Source organism: Schistocerca cancellata, chromosome 12 (assembly GCF_023864275.1).
Source record: "Schistocerca cancellata isolate TAMUIC-IGC-003103 chromosome 12, iqSchCanc2.1, whole genome shotgun sequence".
Taxonomy (NCBI): domain Eukaryota; kingdom Metazoa; phylum Arthropoda; class Insecta; order Orthoptera; family Acrididae; genus Schistocerca; species Schistocerca cancellata.
In genome coordinates this window covers 107,669,180-107,687,864 of record NC_064637.1, presented here as the reverse complement: position 1 = coordinate 107,687,864, position 18,685 = coordinate 107,669,180, and the positions used below count along the sequence as shown (strand labels likewise).

The 18,685-nt window shown below is 44.0% G+C and overlaps 1 pseudogene; it reads left to right on the top strand.

Moving 5' to 3' along the window:
• Positions 1 to 6,029: 6,029 nt before the first annotated feature.
• Positions 6,030 to 6,147, top strand: LOC126109961 (5S ribosomal RNA; annotated as a pseudogene).
• The last annotated feature ends 12,538 nt before the right edge of the window (positions 6,148 to 18,685 follow it).

Here is an 18,685-nt window from a genome sequence, read left to right as displayed (position 1 = left end):
TGGGTCAAATACTTGCCTAAATTAACATGGGTTAGATGGGCAAGGTGTGTTCCCCTTAAGACATTTTTCAATTTCAGGAAATGAAAAAGTCACAAGGACACAGATCAGGTGAAGAGGGACGCTGTGGAAGAAAGGGTATACCTCTTGAGGTCAAAAATTCCGTGATGGAAGTGACCGTGTGAAATGGGGCATTCTCATGAAGCAGCATCCACACATCCACAGTGTCTAGTCTCACTCGATTCACCCTTTTCCTGAACCTTTCAAGGGAATCTTTGTAAAACAGTTGGTTGTCAGTTCGTTCCGGAGCAACACATTCTTTGTACGTGATACCCCTATGGTCAAAAATGCAAGCCAGTATTGTTTTTGTCTTTGGTTTGCTCATTTGAGCTTTTTTCGGTAGAGGACACGTGTCAGTGTGCCATTCCTGACTTTGGCGCTTTGTCTCAGAACGGTACTCAAAAATTTAGGATTCATCATCTATCATCACACGGCTGTACCATCTCTGGTCATTGCCAAACCTCTCAGGAAGATCACCACACATGCTTCTTCGTTTGTCTTTCTGTTGTAACATTTCCCGTCATTGTTCTGACACAAACCTTTCGTATGTGCATACCTTAAATTTAAATTTGATGTATGGTGGAAGTGTTAAACAGGTCACCGAGCGTCCTTATTGTTAAATGTCGGTTTGATCTCACAAGAACACATCACACATTCGACATTTGCACCGGTTTCTGAAGTTGAAAGACTACCCAAGCAAGGTTCATCCTTCATTGTGTTCTAGGTCTTCTAAAAATTGTTTGTGCCAGCGAAAAACTTTGTAAGTAGCCTGTTTAGGTTTCTATGTTGGTAACGCCAAGTAGCACTCTGTATGAAAATAATCTACATTATTCCGTGATTTATTCAGTTTTAAAATTTATACTGACTTTTTTATCAACCGGTATATTTGACTTTTGAACGTTATTAAGGTAAATACATTGTTCTCCATCAAAATCTTTCATTTGCGAACCATACCTATCAGTAGTTAGTGCCTTCAGTAGTTATAATCTTTTATTTAGCTGGCAGTATTGGCGCTCGCTGTATTGCAGTAGCTGGAGTAATGAAGATTTTTGTGAGGTGAATGATTCATGAAAGGTATAATAGGTTATTGTTAGTCAGGGCCATTCTTTTGTAGGGATTATTGAAAGTCAGATTGCGTTGCGCTAAAAAAAAAAAAAAATTAATTAAAAAAAATGTGTCAGTTTAGTGTTGATCAGAATAAGTAAAGAGAGAAATGTCTGAGTACGTTCAGTTTTGCTCAGCTGTTTGAAAATTCTCCAGCACTTTTATAAATTTTTCTAAGGGGATGTTTCAACTTGTATTCTTGATAACGAATGCCCTTGAAAGGTCACACTCGTCGATTTCCCAAGTTTAACACAAAACTTGATCGCATAACGTTGCTCTGAATTCGACTACTCCATTTTCGTAACACGCGACAAAAAGACAACACGACTGATGGTGCTCTCAAAAATCACTTGTGGCTGCACAGAGTTGAAACTCGGACTGAGCATATTGAAAGTGTGAACACACCAGCCTACATAAACAGAACAACACACCATTCCCAGATCGTTTGCCATCTTGTGTAATCCCCTGTGACCAGACACTCGCTTCTGACCCAGCCTCTTCATATTGGTCAGGTTGATGTCCTATAAATCACCAATAGCCGTAACTGTTGTCCGCACCCCCTCAAACCGTCAATAGGCTCAACCGGTCACCCGCAGAGATAATGGACGGCATAGTCGCTGCCCCATAGTCAATGTGTGAGCACCCCACCCCCTCTCTGGGGGACAGGATTCTCGACACAATGGCTCCAGCCCGGCGGCCTGGAACCATTCTCTCCACTGAAGTGCCTCCCAGTGGGGGGGAGAAGCCTACTAGCCTTCGAACTCCACTCAGCTTACAACAAGCAAACGTTCGAAATACTCGTGTAAATATGTGAAAGCTATAAAAGAGATGGATAATATACAATATGTACAAGAGACAAGAGCAGATAGTAAGGATAGAACGCAAGTAACAAAATGCTTGGACTGAAAAGGATGTAAGGGATACAGTCTTTCGCTCATACATTGAAGAAGCAGTGACAGAAATAAAAGGAAGGTTCTCGAGTAGGACTAAAATTCAAGGTGAAAGGATATCAACAGTAAGGTCTACTGATGAAACATGCTGTCCTTAGTGAAAGTGAAGATGAATTACGAGATCTGCTGAATGGAATGCACAGTGTAATGAGTACAGAAGATGGATTGAGAATAAAATGAAGAAATGAGATTAGCGAAAAAATTAATACAGAAACCGTGGACCATAAAGTACAGAAGATGTAGGAATGCTGAAGCGAGGTAACATACAACGAATGCAGCAAAGATGATAAAAAAGGAGGTTAGCACAGGCAAAGAGGCAGTTCCCGGCCAAAGGTAGTCTACTAGTATCAAACGTCAGCCTCCATTTAAGGACGAAATTTTTGAGTGTACGTGTCGAGCACAGCATTGTATGGTTGTGAAACATGGACTGTGGGAAAACAGGGGAAGACAAGAATTGAAGAATTTCAGACGGAGTGCTGCTTTATCTCCCATTTCATCTTCCTCTAAGTTCTCTTTCATTTCTGTAATATTGCCTTCAAGTTTATCTCCCTTGTGTAGATCCTCTATATTCTCCTTCCACGTTTCAGCTTTCCCTTCTTTGCTTAAGACTGGTTTTCTACCTGAGATCTTGGTATTCACACAGCTGCTTCTCTTTTCTCCAAAGGCTTCTTTATTTCTCGTGTAGATGGCATTTATTTTTGTCCTAGTGATATCCTATGCTTCTCAGTCCTTACTTTTGTCCTCTGTTCCTGCTTAGGCATTTTTGCACTTCTTGGCAATCTCATTTTTATATGTTTCTATTCCCTTTCAGCTGCTTTATTTGCTGAATTTTTATATTTTCTCCTTTCATCAGTTAAATTCAATGTCTCTTGCGTTATCTAAGGTTTTCTACTAAACCTCTGCTGTCTTCACCATCTTTATCTCTGAGAGCTACCATTCGTCTTTTACTGTATTTCTTTCCACCACTCTAGTTAATCGTTGCGTAATGATCCCCCTGAAATTCTCATCAACCTGTGTTTCTTTCATTTTATCCAGGTCCCATCTCCTTTATTTCCTACCTTCTTGTAGAATTATACAGTTCATAACCAATAGAGTGTGATCAGAGTCCTCATCTGCCCCTGGAAATATATTACAATTTAAAATCTGGTTCCAAAATCTGTCTTACCGTGACATAATCAACCTGAAATTCTGATGTCTCCAGGTCTCTTCCACGTATACAATCTTATTTCATGATAACCAAGTTTTAATGATGATTAAATTGTGATCTGCGAAAAAAAATTATTAGGATATTACTATGGAATGTGAATTTGCTATAACAATAAATAACGCCCAAGGTCGAAGAAAGGGAAAGGAGTAGATGAATGGTGAGGGAGGGACATCCAAGAGAGGGAGAGGAGAAGAGAGACTGAGAAGAAGGTGGGAAAAGGGAGGGGTGAGGTTAAGAAAATTGACAAACAGAGAAGAAGGAGGAGATGGACAAACAGAGGGTGAAGAAAGAGGGTAGGATATGATGTTAAATGTGAATTAATGCTGAGATACAAATAACGAATAGATGACAATAATAGTGGAATCAGTATCTACATCTGTACTATGCAACACATCTTGCAGTGTGGGGTAGGGGGCACTTCTGGCATATCGTTGCCTGCCTCCCTTGTCATATTCACAAATCGTTAATGGGAATAACAACCGTCAAAGTCCGTGCTCTAATTTCACTTGTGTTGAGTGAGAGAGCGGGAGAAGGAATCTTGGCAGCTGGAACTGCACAGCGGGGGTTGTAGTTCCATTCGACCAGCAGGCCTCGGCCCCATTAGACCGCGTGCTGCTGTGCATTACCTCCCCCACCTCCCCTCCTCTAACAGGTGTGCATACCGCTCTCTGCTTTGATCCATTACTCAAGCTCCACTGTGCTCCCGGCGCCAGGTGAAGACCACATAATCAGAGCGAGAAGGTGGCTATGTAACTCCCTCGTTGCCATCGAATCGGTCTGTCTGTTAAAGGACTCCCTCAGTCTATGGCAGGTGAGCGGTTAGTTGCATGGCTACCATCTGACTGAAACAGCACACTACCAAATTAACCAGGTGGGTGAGTGGAGGGGAAGGGGAGGAGAGGCCCCAAACATCAGAATTATTAAAACCGCAGCCACAGTTTGATTATCTGGCATAGCTACGCCCCCCTCCCCCCCCCCCCCCCCACACACACATACCTGTAAAACTACCAAACTGCGACTTTTTCTACGTAGATTGTAGTAAATTAGTAAATTGTATAATACCGGAAGTAGGTGTAATAAAATTGAAACATTATTGAAAATATATTACTTAAGCGATTTGCATTAATGAAAAATATTGCACACAACAAATTAAATGTATCACTGTAGTAAATGGACTACAAATTTTATAAGCTGTCTACACCAACTGAAGGTCAACTAAAATCTACATGTTGTTGCTCAAGGCAGCTATGCAGTACATTAGAACGAGATTTTTACTCTGCACCGGAGTGTGCGTTGATATGAAACTTCCTGGCAGATTAAAACTGTGTGCCACACCGAGACTCGAACTCGGGACCTTTGCCTTTCACGGACAAGTGCTCTACCAACTGAGCTACCCAAGCACGACTCACGCCCCGTCCTCAGGGCTTCACTTCTGCCAGTACCGCTTCCTACCTTCCAAACTTTACAGAAGCTCTCCTGCGAACCTTGCAGAACTAGCACTCCTGAAAGAAAGGATGCAGCGGAGACATGGCTTAGCCACAGCCTGGGGGATGTTTCCAGAACGAGATTTTCACTCTGCAACGGAGTGTGCGCTGATATGAAACTTACTGGCAGATTAAAACTGTGTGCCGGGCCGAGACTCGAACTCGGGACCTTTGCCTTTCACGGGCAAGTGCTCTACCAAATTATGCAGTACATTGGTTCTCACGGGCAAGACTGGCAGCCCAACAAAACAGATTGTCCGGTGACTCTTGATACAAGAACTACATGGTTTAAAAGTTTAGCGCAGGGAGTAGCGAGGCAATTTTATACTTTCGATGCTGCATCACAGCTTCTTTCTTGCTAGAGAAACAGCACACTATCCAGTGCATTAGTAGGACATACTTCCATTGATTTCACAGCAGCACAAATCCGTGATCCTCCAGTTTTCATATCCCTCACGATGGGAAGCGTTTGGTCAGATATAACGTTTCCTTTCGCTTACCTTCGTCATCCTGCGACGTAGCAGCAAGAACTGTGTGGGTGGTAGCTGTGCGAATGAAAACCGTACTGTTACTACAATACCCACGTAAGCGATAGATGTTTGTTCTTCACATAACCAGTTTTTTAGAGAATCTAACTCCCCTGCTGAGCGTGTAAAAGCTTTACGGCTGAAGACGCAGAATCCTAATTATGTTTGTTTTCTTAGATCTGCATTATTCAGGCAGAGACAGATGAAAAAGTCGAAAATGAAAGTGGATGAGTTTAATCTGAGTATTTTGTGATCCGTGTGAAGAAAGAACAGTTTATCATGCGTTTCAACGTTTATGACGTCAAAATAAAACATATTACATCAAAAACACCTTCAGCCATCTAAATTTTCAGTATTTTTTTATTTTTGTTATCAGTATCAGCGTTACGCTGGGCCATTTTAGTCGTCCTGCCCGAGCGCAGGAAATCGAAACAGGGCCAGAGGTCCGAGTCTTCCTACACGTCGGTCAGTGGACCTGAAGACAGCGCAATGTAACACTGAAACTGGTACCAAAAATAAAAAAATTTAAAAAAGGACTGGAAATTTAGACGGTTAAAGGTGTTTTTAGTTTGACATCTTACACTGTACAGCCGAATTCCAGCAACCACCTGTATAAAGATGGACTTACAGCGACTTTATGACGTCATATCTCTTGAATTATTTCTCGTACAATAATACAATTTTGCAGCTGTATACTGTGGGCAACGGCCTTGCCGCAGTGGCTACACCGGTTCCCATGAGATCACCCAAGTTAAGCGCTGTCGGGCGTGGTCGGCACTTGGATGGGTGACCATCCAGGCCACCATGCGCTGTTGCCATTTTCCGGAGTGCACTCAGCCTCGTGATCCCAATTGAAGAGCTACTCGACCGAATAGTAGCGGCTTCGGTCAAGAATACCATCATAACGACCGGGAGAGCGGTGTGCAAACCCCACACCCGTCCTATCAGCATCCTCCTTGAGGATGACACGGCGGTCGGATGGTCCCGGTAGGCCACTCGTAGCCTGAAGACGGAGTGCTTTTAGAGCTGTGTACTGTTAACAAAGTGTATTGCGATTACAATGAGGTATAAGGAAGCAATAAATTAAAACATCATATGTGATGGTGAAGCTTTATTGCATGAACAACTAAACTGTAGCAACCAACCATTTTTTTCCTTTATTATTTTGTGAGTCCGCTAGCGTTAACAATTTCGAAAAGGTTTGCACCCCAAATCGAAATCCCCACTGTACTTCCTGAGCTTTTTGACAAATTACAAAGGCAATGCGAGTCTGTATAGCCAAAAAATATTTTATATGTGATAATTGCAAATTAACAATGTTCTGAATTTTACCTTCACTTGTGAAACCTTGCTTCTTGCCAGATTTCGTGATCCCACATCAAGGGGAAGTACCCTACACATTTTGATGAGTGACTTCGCGATTAACAAAAGATGTCTGTATCTTTTGTTTGTACTGACTTAGAAGCTCAAGTACTCTACACCACTTAAGGGACCATAGACCTCAGTAATTGACTTAAATTGTAACTTGATACCTGTAACTATGGCTGAGAAAAAGGGATCTCCACAGTCGGATAGACAGACAGTGAGACAGACAAAAAACTTATCCTATAAGCGCATCATTCTTATAGAGTGAGGTTCGGACGGCTGTAAAGTTCCCCATGTTAAAATTAGTAACATCCACATTACTGGGAATAGGCTGCACAAGGGTATGGATGCATCGAAGGCTGCATTGTGGACCACTATAATCAATGCACTGTGACGTCAACGGGCGTTCTCAATACATTGCTTAACAAGTAATGGTAACAGGATGGAGGACAACGTGTCGTTGCTCTAGTACACTCTAGCGCATAAACAACGTCGCACCACTAAGGAATTATCCGAATGGGACGGGAATCTGTAGATGTACAGACAAACAAATCATTACAATTTCAGAAAAATTTGATGATATATTAAAGAGAGAGAGCTTCACAACAAGAGGAAGTCAATGATCCGTTGGTTCGTCTCTTATCCTTATTCAAGCAAAATTATGAAATCGATAGGTTTACTACAAAATTGACCTCTGTACATCCAAAACTACAATTTACAATTGAACATGAAAATCAAAAACGTATTTACTACCTGAATCTCGTTATATCCAATAACAATGACAAAAATTGCTTCGCCATATGCAGAAAACCTACAACTACTGATGTCATTATTAATGCTAGGTCATGTCATCCTGATAAATATAAAAAAAGCATTTTTTAAGTCAATGGTCCACCGGATGCTAAATTTACCCCTTGAAGAAAATGAGATTAAAAAAGAAACAACTATTCTAAAACAGATTGCGAAGGCCAATTCTTTTGATACGCGTCAAGTTGACATTATGTTTAATAAAATGCAACAATCACAAAGTACACCACTAATAGGAGCTCATAAACACACCAAAATGATGTACATGGGGAACACATAAGATAGGATCGGTAATTTGTTTAAGAACTCCGAAATAACAACAATATTTGAAACTAACAATACTTTGCAAAATGAATTAAGACATACCGGTACTGTAGGTAATGATAACGATAAATTTCTCATATAAGGGGTTTACAAGATTCAATGTGGTGATTGTAGAAAAATATACATTGGCCAAACAGGCTGGAGCTTTACTATACGATAGAAAACCATACATTAGGTACCGCACGAGCAAAATCAGTCTTCGGCCATCACATAACTTTTAATAAGCAAGCCGAAGGGACGGTACAGCAGAATTTGAAAGTCCTTCATTACGCTAATAAAGGCTTATTATTAAATATTTTGGAGGAGATCGAGTTATATGCCCATTATAGAGATGAACTGTCAGTGCTTCTCAATGAACAGTTGGATTCTCGTGAAAAATATTTTTATGATCTCTTTGACGAAATTCTATAAACACGTACATACTCTTTTGTTCAGAAAATCATAGGACACAGTTGTATCCATGGCAGAAATGTACCTTAGAACAGTACGTAAATATTTATATTACAATCTTAAACTTCCAACTAGAAATATTACGAAATATGACTCCATTTTTAATAAATCAGTTTTATGACACTTTAAAAAGTATGTGTAATATCATAGCACCCTGCAGCTGGTCATTCCATTATTGCACATTTCACCAGTGGCAAATAAAGTTAATATAAGACAGACGGACTGAATCTAGCATAGGTGTATACTTGCAGTCGAGTCACAACTCACATATCGATATGATGCCACAATGCCGAAGACCTTCACAACATCGTTGACTTTGAAACCATTGTGGTAGTACCACCTTCGCCCATAGAGGGCACACTGAGTATACATCGTCTGTAGAGTCATTTTAAAGCTTTTAATTGATATTTTATACAATATTTAAGTAGTTCCATGGTTGTAAAGAGATATTTTATAAATAACTATTTTTATGTTATTATTGTACTCCGTCTTTTTACCTTTTGACGATTATGTGAACCCGTTTTACACTGATTGGTTGACGTGAGGTAGAGAAGAGGTAGGCGGAGCATCTTCGTATTTAAGCGTATGCCCGTACTTGCTGGACCCAGCTGACATCACAGCAGCTGAGAATAATGCTCCACCTACCATCTTCGAAGGATGCCATCGGTATAGCAAGTCTTATTGTATTTTATCCTTATAATCATTTTGTCATATTTTGTCAATCTAGTAAGGTTTCTATTACTTTCTAAATTAAATTACAGGTTTGATGATGGTCATGTGATATGACTGAAACTGGTCGCTTATGTTCTTGTAGCATACGTGGTGCGATCAAGACCGAATTATAAAAAGAGAAATTTTCTTAAAATTTATTGATCGCTGTTCCAAAAATGTTTACTATACTTATTCAAGCAGTTATTCAGCTTGGCATTGCTGGGTAGAGTTGTCAGATGCCCTCCTGAGGAAAATCATTCCAAATTTTGTCCAACTGGTGCCACAGATCGTCAAAAGCTCGAGCTGGTTGGAGATCCCTGCCCATAATGCTCCAAACTTCCTCAATTAGGGAGATATCCAGCGACTTTGCTGACCAAGATGTGGTTTGACAAGCACGAAGAAACGAAGAAGAAAATCTTGTAGTATGCAGTCAGGCATTATCTTCCCCAAATGTAACTCCAGCACGCTTGCCACGAAGGACAACCAAATGAGACGTAGAAGATATCCAGCGACCATGCTGGCCAAAATATGGTTTGACAGGCACGAAGAAAAGTAGAAGAAAATCTCGCCGTATGCGGTCGGGCATTATCTTCCTGAACTGCAAGTCCTGCAGGCTTGCCACGAAGGACAACCAAACGGGACATAGAATATATCCAGCGACCTTGCTGGCCAAGATACGGTTTGACAAGCACAAAGAAAAGTAGAAGAAAATCTCGCTGTATGCGGTCGGGCATTATCTTCCCCAAATGTAAGTCCAGCAGACTTGCCACAAAGGACAACCAAACGGGACATAGAAGATATCCAGTGACTTTGCTGACCAAGATATGGTTTGACAAGGAGGACGAAAAGTAGAAGAAAATGTCGCCGTGTGCAGGTCGGGCCTTATATTCCTGAAATGTAAGTCCAGCAGCTTTGGACAACCAAACGGGACATAGAAGATATCCAGCGACCTTACTGACCAAGATATTGTTTGACAAGCATGGAGAAAAGTAGAAGAAAATCTCGCCGTATGTGGTGAGGCATTATCTTCCTGAACTGTAAGTCCTGCAGGCTTGCCACGATGGACAACCAAACGGGACATAGAAGATATCCAGCGACCTTGCTGGCCAAGATACGGTTTGACAAACACAAATAAAAGTAGAAGCAAATCTCGCCGTATGCGGTCGGGCATTATCTTCCCCAAATGTAAGTCCAGCAGTCTTGCCACAAAGGACAACCAAACGGGACATAGAAGATATCCAGTGACCTTTCTGACCACGATATTGTTTGACAAGCACGACGACAGGTAGAAGAATATCTCGCCGTATGCAGTTCAGGCATTATATTCCTGAAATGTAAGTCCAGCAGGCTTGCCACAAAGGACAACCAAACGGGACATAGAAGATATCCAGTGACTTTGCTGACCAAGATATGGTTTGACAAGGAGGACGAAAAGTAAAAGAAAATCTCGCCGTGTGCAGGTCGGGCATTATATTCCTGAAATGTAAGTCCAGCAGCTTTGGACAACCAAACGGGACATAGAAGATATCCAGCGACCTTACTGACCAAGATATTGTTTGACAAGCATGGAGAAAAGTAGAAGAAAATCTCGCCGTATGTGGTGAGGCATTATCTTCCTGAACTGTAAGTCCTGCAGGCTTGCCACGATGGACAACCAAACGGGACATAGAAGATATCCAGCAACCTTGCTGGCCAAGATACGGTTTGACAAACACAAATAAAAGTAGAAGCAAATCTCGCCGTATGCGGTCGGGCATTATCTTCCCCAAATGTAAGTCCAGCAGTCTTGCCACAAAGGACAACCAAACGGGACATAGAAGATATCCAGTGACCTTGCTGACCAAGATATTGTTTGACAAGCACGACGACAGGTAGAAGAATATCTCGCCGTATGCAGGTCGGGCACTATATTCCTGAAATGTAAGTCCAGCAGGCTTGCCACGAAGGACAACCAAACGGGACATAGAAGATATCCAGTGACTTTGCTGACCAAGATATGGTTTGACAAGGAGGACGAAAAGTAGAAGAAAATCTCGCCGTGTGCAGGTCGGGCATTATATTCCTGAAATGTAAGTCCAGCAGGCTTGCCACGAAGGACAACCAAATGGGACGTAGAAGATATCCAGTGACCTCGCTGACCAAGATATGGTTTGACAAGCACGAAGAAAAGTAGAAGAAAATCTCGCCATATGTGGTCAGGCATTATCTTCCCCAAATGTATGTCCAGCAGCCTTGTCACGAAGGAAAACCAAACGAGACGTAGAAGATATCCAGCGACTTTGCTGACCAAGATATGGTTTGACAAGCACGAAGAAAAGTAGAAGAAAATCTCGTAGTATGCAGTCAGGCATTATCTTCCCCAAATGTAACTCCAGCAGGATTGCCACAAAGGGCAACCAAACAAGACGTAGAAGATATCTGGTGACCTTGCTGCCCAAGATATGGTTTGACAAGCACAAAGAAAAGCGCCCCTGTACAGGTATGGGTTAGTGATCTCGGCTACGGAGGCAGGTAGAGACTTCAAAGAATTGCAAGCTCGTCTTGACGCTCACGTCGTCGAAAACAGTGTCCATATTGAATATCTGCGAGTTAAAAACTTTGAGAAATCTTCTATCCACTGATACAGTAACGCTCTAAAATTTTGTACAGATAACACACACATCAAAAAACGTTTTGCATCACCTCGGTTCCGAGAATTCCAGAACCTGTACAGAAAATTGCAATAGAGATCAACATAAACATCATTTCCGCCCTTTTTCCTGCTCATGAAAACCACACAGTGCATGTGGTACCACCAAACAAACGAGACCTTCAGATCGCTGTATACACCTGTACCTCTAATACGCAGTAGCACGTCCTCTTGCATTGATGCATGCCTGTATGCGTAGTGGCATACTATCCACAAGTTCATCGAGGCACTGTTGGTCCAAATTAACCCACTCCTCAATGGCGATTCGGCGTAGATCCCTCAGAGAGTGGTTGGTGGGTCACGTCGTCCATAAATAGCCCTTTCCAATCTATCTCAGGCATGTTCAATAGGGTTCATGTCTGGAGAACATGCTGCCCACTATGGTCGACCGATGTCGTTATCCTGAAGAAAGTCATTAACAAGATGTGCGAATTGTCGTCCATGAAGACGAATCCCTCGCCAATATACTGCCGATATGGTTGCACTATCGGACGGAGGATGGCATTCATGTATCTTACAGCCGTTATGGTACCTTCCATGACCACCAGCGATGTACGTCGGCCCCACATAACGCCACCCCAAATCAGCAGGGAACCTCCACCTTGCTGCACTTGCTGGACAGTGTGTCTAAGGGGTCCAACCTGACCGGGTTGCGTCCAAATACGTCTCCGACAATTGTCTGGTTGAAGGCATAAGCGACACTCATCGGTAAAGAGAACTGAGCGGTCCATTCGGCATGTTGTTGGGCCCATCTGTACCACGCTGCATGGTGTCGTGGTTGCAAAGAAGGAACTCGCCATGGGCATCGGGAGTGAAGTTGCGCATCCTGCAGCCTACTGCAAACAGTTTGAGCTGTAACACGACGTCCAGTCGCTGCACGAAAAGCATTATTGAACATGGTGACGTTGCTGTCAGTGTTTTTCTGAGCCATAATCCGTAGATAGCGACCATTCACTGCAGTAGTATGCTTTGGGCGGCCTGAGCGAGGCATGTCGTCTCTCTGTATTTCCTCCAAGTTCGAACAACATACACTCCTGGAAATGGAAAAAAGAACACATTGACACCGGTGTGTCAGACCCACCATACTTGCTCCGGACACTGCGAGAGGGCTGTACAAGCAATGATCACACGCACGGCACAGCGGACACACCAGGAACCGCGGTGTTGGCCGTCGAATGGCGCTAGCTGCGCAGCATTTGTGCACCGCCGTCGTCAGTGTCAGCCAGTTTGCCGTGGCATACGGAGCTCCATCACAGTCTTTAACACTGGTAGCATGCCGCGACAGCGTGGACGTGAACCGTATGTGCAGTTGACGGACTTTGAGCGAGGGCGTATAGTGGGCATGCGGGAGACCGGGTGGACGTACCGCCGAATTGCTCAACACGTGGGGCGTGAGGTCTCCACAGTACATCGATGTTGTCGCCAGTGGTCGGCGGAAGGTGCACGTGCCCGTCGACCTGGGACCGGACCGCAGCGACGCACGGATGCACGCCAAAACCGTAGGATCCTACGCAGTGCCGTAGGGGACCGCACCGCCATTTCCCAGCAAATTAGGGACACTGTTGCTCCTGCGATACGGCGAGGACCATTCGCAACCGTCTCCATGAAGCTGGGCTACGGTCCCGCACACCGTTCGGCCGTCTTCCGCTCACGCCCCAACATCGTGCAGCCCGCCTCCAGTCGTATCGCGACAGGCGTGAATGGAGGGACGAATGGAGACGTGTCGTCTTCAGCGATGAGAGTCGCTTCTGCCTTGGTGCCAATGATGGTCGTATGCGTGTTTGGCGCCGTGCAGGTGAGCGCCACAATCAGGACTGCATACGACCGAGGCACACAGGGCCAACACCCGGCATCATGGTGTGGGGAGCGATCTCCTACACTGGCCGTACACCACTGGTGATCGTCGAGGGGACACTGAATAGTGCACGGTACATCCAAACCGTCATCGAACCCATCGTTCTACCATTCCTAGACCGGCAAGGGAACTTGCTGTTCCAACAGGACAATGCACGTCCGCATGTATCCCGTGCCACCCAACGTGCTCTAGAAGGTGTAAGTCAACTACCCTGGCCAGCAAGATCTCCGGATCTGTCCCCCATTGAGCATGTTTGGGACTGGATGAAGCGTCGTCTCACGCGGTGTGCACGTCCAGCACGAACGCTGGTCCAACTGAGGCGCCAGGTGGAAATGGCATGGCAAGCCGTTCCACAGGACTACATCCAGCATCTCTACGATCGTCTCCATGAGAGAATAGCAGCCTGCATTGCTGCGAAAGGTGGATATACACTGTACTAGTGCCGACATTGTGCATGCTCTGTTGCCTGTGTCTATGTGCCTGTGGTTCTGTCAGTGCGATCATATGATGTATCTGACCCCAGGAATGTGTCAATAAAGTTTCCCCTTCCTGGGACAATGAATTCACGGTGTTCTTATTTCAATTTACAGGAGTGTAGCTTTGGTTCACTCCGAGACGCCTGGACTGTTCCCTTGTTGAGAGCCCTTGCTGGCACAAAATAACAATGCTGACGCGATCGAACCGCGGTATTGACCGTTTAGGCATGGTTGAACTACAGACAACACGAGCCGTGTATCTTCAGCCTGGTGGAATGACTGGAACTGATCGGCTGTCAGACCCCCTCAGTCTAATAGGCGCTGCTCATGCATGGTTGTTTACATCTTTGGGCACGTTTAGCGGCATCTTTGAACAGTCAAAGGGACCGTGTCCGTGATACAATATCCGCAGTCAACATCTATATTCAGGAGTTCTGGGAACCGGGGTATGCAAAACTTTTTTTGATGTGTGTAAATTCGGAAAACAAATTTAAATGAAAGAACTTAATTACTAAATCCTAATAATGTGTACTTTATTTTCTTACACATGTTACACAATTATAATATTTGTATCAATAATCATAGACAAAAGAACAAATTACATAATCTCAGGAATAATTCGTTAAAACCAAACAGAAGAAAACGATAACGAAATCTTGAACCATGATATTATTGGTTTAATGGGCCGCTTGCTTAGATGGGTGGTAACGTGCTTGTCTGCCATGTACTAGGCCTGGGATCGATTCCCGGCCGGGTTGGAGATTTTCTCCTCTCGGTGACTGGTGTGATAAACCTTTTGCATTTCTTTTATGTTTTCGTCTTCTTTAAAGGCAAAGAGAGAAGATGAAGCGGTATTTTTTGACTTTCAGTTGTTAAAAAAACAGAGGATTTTTTCTGGTACCAGTAGCGGGAAGGAAGGATTCGCGCTCAGCTAGTGAACGAGTGAGAAGCACGCCATTTTTAAGCGAGTAATTGTAGACCGCCATTTTCGGGTCGCTATGAATAAGTGAGGAGTATGTATTTCATATGTGCACCGTTTAGAAAAATACAGTACTGCTTTATTAACAGAAAGGTCGTGTGAGTTGTTATTTCAAATAGTACAATAATTACAAGAACTGAAGCCCACCTGTGTACTTTGGAAAATTACGAAGATCCGATAAGCTTAATGGGAACACGGTCAAGACTTCAGAGGTGAACACGGCGACCAAACGTAGCATTATAAAGAATGGTAAGCACAAATCTACAACGGAGAAAGAAACTACTTCGCCCTGCAAAATAATATGAACTAATACGAACTTATTTCCAGGCATAGCTCAGCTTATTGTGCTTGTCATTCATGCCGAAAAATTAATCTCATTAATTCAATACATTTTAAAAAGCCACGCATTTTATTATCATCTATTCCAGTATTTTATTATATTATACTGGGTGTTGTGTTGTCATCATCATCGGCCGCAAGTCGCCCAATGTGGCGCCAAATGAAACAAGACTTGCGCTTGGTGGTCGAATCCGAATGGGACATCCGGACCAACAATGCTATACAATCATTTCATTTCATTTCATTGGTTTAATACTTGGTTGCGTAGCACTTTGCGTGTATTACTGCAGCACACCTGGATGGCATAGAATCGACGAGTTTTGACAAGCGCGCCTGAGGAACCATTTTCCATTGCTCGACATGTACGGCGTTTAGGTCTGGACTTCGGCTTGGCCATTCGAATACGTTTATCTTCTGCTGCTTCAGAACTGTCTTCATATGGCCAGAAGTGTGCGTCAGATCGTTGTCACACGAGAACTGCCAACTACGAGGCATCTTTCGATTTCCTTGACACATCATATGCTACGTCAGTGTTATACCCTACCTGAAACTCTCCATTGCCCCACGAGTTTCTACGACACGACCTGTGCCACTTGGTGAGAAACAGCTCCACACCATGGTACTTCCATGGTACTTCCTCCTCCGTGCTTTGTTGTGGTGGCTACTTGATATTTTCTATCCTCTTGTTTTTCAGCCTTCGAAAGTACTGTACCTAGTCTCAGGAGAAAAGAGTAAACTTGCTTTTATCACTCAATAGGATTTTTGGCTAGTCTTCAGTGGTCCATGACGCATACTTCTTAGCAAACTGTAGTGTGGTCTACCGAATTTTTGCCCTTACCATAGGCTTTCAAGAAGGTCCTTTGCCATTCAGATTCATAGTTGGTTAGCGATGTTTAACTGTCGAAACATGGGTCTTCACCCAGTGTTTTACCTGTGGATCGCCAAGTTCTAACGTACTTCCCTGGTCATTATGACCCGTCCTTGCCATTTGCCATGCACAGAGGTATCTGGCCCGTGAACCCAGGCCCTACAGTGTATGGAGATCCCAGATGAAGTCACGATTAGACATCAGGATAATAGCCGTTATACATGCCCTAAAATATTTCAGTGGGGAAGGGGTAGCCTCTGCTGTAGAACACACAAACAAACTGTTACCTGTACTAAATCTTTTTATAACACAATCACTATACACATTGGGTGCAAGTGTGTAGATGGTGACGTTGGAAAATCCTCTACAATTAGGAAGATCCTGACAACGAATTCACAAACTAAATGAAATTAATCATGATAAACATGAACACATAAGAACCTTTCAAAAGCGTTCGTACATGAGAAAAGAAACCTAGCGTAACTTACAATACAATGATCACAAAACAATTTACCCTTCAGAATATTACCCTCACAACATTTCAGTATGCCCAATTGTATATGCTATTTTAGCTGGACAATAACGTGCATTTACCGATACCTTTCTCGACTTTTAAGCTCTATGAACACAAACGCGATACATGGCTAGCATAGACACGAGGGAATGCGAAGAAAATATGTAACACAACTCCAGTCTCCAACAGAACTGAATACCGGTTGCTGTGGTCGGCAGTGTCGTATGATCACGGTGATGCGTCGACGCTGGGCAGAAATGTAAGCATCATTACTATTTTGGCCTTGACTGTATCAGCAGTTGGAAACTGCTCTGAGTTTTCGTGAGGAGAAAAACTGTTTTTCCCTAGCTAAACTATTGGCAGTGTACACTCGCTTTGGCTTAGCGACATGTACATCCCTGCCCTCTTCAATTGTTCGGCAGAACGTAACTAACTCGGATTGAAACCCATAATCTCCACTCTGGGGATGCTACGAAATTTTCGAAACCTGTGAACGCAAGTATCCGCTGAAAAGCTCTTCTAGGCCGACAGAACAGGAAGTGTTCCATCTACACACGGCCCCGGTCTGAAGAGATCTCTCTCCCTTCTTTCACATGAGGCGTCCTGTATATCTTTTTGGTCACCCCTCCCCCCCCCCCTCGCTGCATCTTGTGTTCATCCCTTACCACAAGTCGTAGCGGCCATTGCTGATTGTGGTACGACTTGTGTCTTTTCTTGACCCAATGAGGCTTCAGAAGTGTATTGGTGGTGGAAACTATTTTCCTTCTGGCCTATAGCATTCATGTTTCGCTAATATCCTCTCAGACACCGCCTATTCAGGAACTTTCCATGTGCAACCTCGTGTCCTCCACACCTTCATCATATGATATGTAAACTCATGCTCATAAATTAAGGATAATGCTGATACATGGTGAAACAACGTTCTGGTGGGCAGTGGGCGGGTTTTAATCACCTCAGGGTATGACCATGTGGTGCATTTGACCTGCGGTCGTCGCATGGTTGGTGCTCATAGCAGTCAACATATGCAGAGGTGTGTTGGTGCATGTCAGAGTACGGTGCAGCGAGTAAGCGTGCAGACGTTTTCAGACGTGCTAATGGTGACTGTGTGTTGAAATTGACTCAAAGAACACATACTGATAACGTCAGCAGGGGTAGAATACTAGGGCGACTGCAGGCTGGTCAAACACAGCAGGATGTAGCACGGGCCCTCCATGTCCACAGTGTAAAACACCACAAGAAGACCGATATCTCGCCATCGGTGCCCGCAGACGGCCACAGAGTACTGCAGGTAGCCTTGCTCAGGACCTTACAGCAACCACTGGAACAGTTGTCTCCACAGTCTACGCCTACAGACCTGCAAGGTGCATTTCACCAACCCCTGGTCACAGGAGACCCTGTAAAGCCTGGTGTTAAGAACACAGTACATAGTCATTGGAACAGTGGTCCCAGGTTATGTTCACTGACGAGTCCAGGTATAGTCTGAACAGTGATTCTCGCAGGGTTTTCATCTGGCGTGAACCAGGAACCAGATACCAACCCGTCAATGTCCTTGAAAGGGACCTGTCTGGAGGTCGTGGTTTGATGGTGTGGGGTGGGATTATGATTGGTGCACATAAACCCCTGCATGTCTTTGACAGAGGAACTGAAATAGGTCAGGTGTATCGGGATGTCATTTTGCACCAGTATGTCAGCCTTTTCAGGGGTGCAGTGGGTCCCACCTTCCTCCTCATGGATGATAACCCACGGCCCCACCGAGCTGCCATCATGGAAGAGTACCTTGAAACAGAAGATATCAGGCGAATGGAGTGGCCTGCCTGTTCTCCAGACCTAAACGCCATAAAGCACGTCTAAGATGCTCTCGATCAACGTATCGCTGCACGTCTTCAAACCCCTACGACACTTCAGGAGCTCTGACAGGCACTGGTGCAAGAATGGGAGGCTATACCCCAGCAGCTGCTCGACCAGCTGATCCAGAGTAT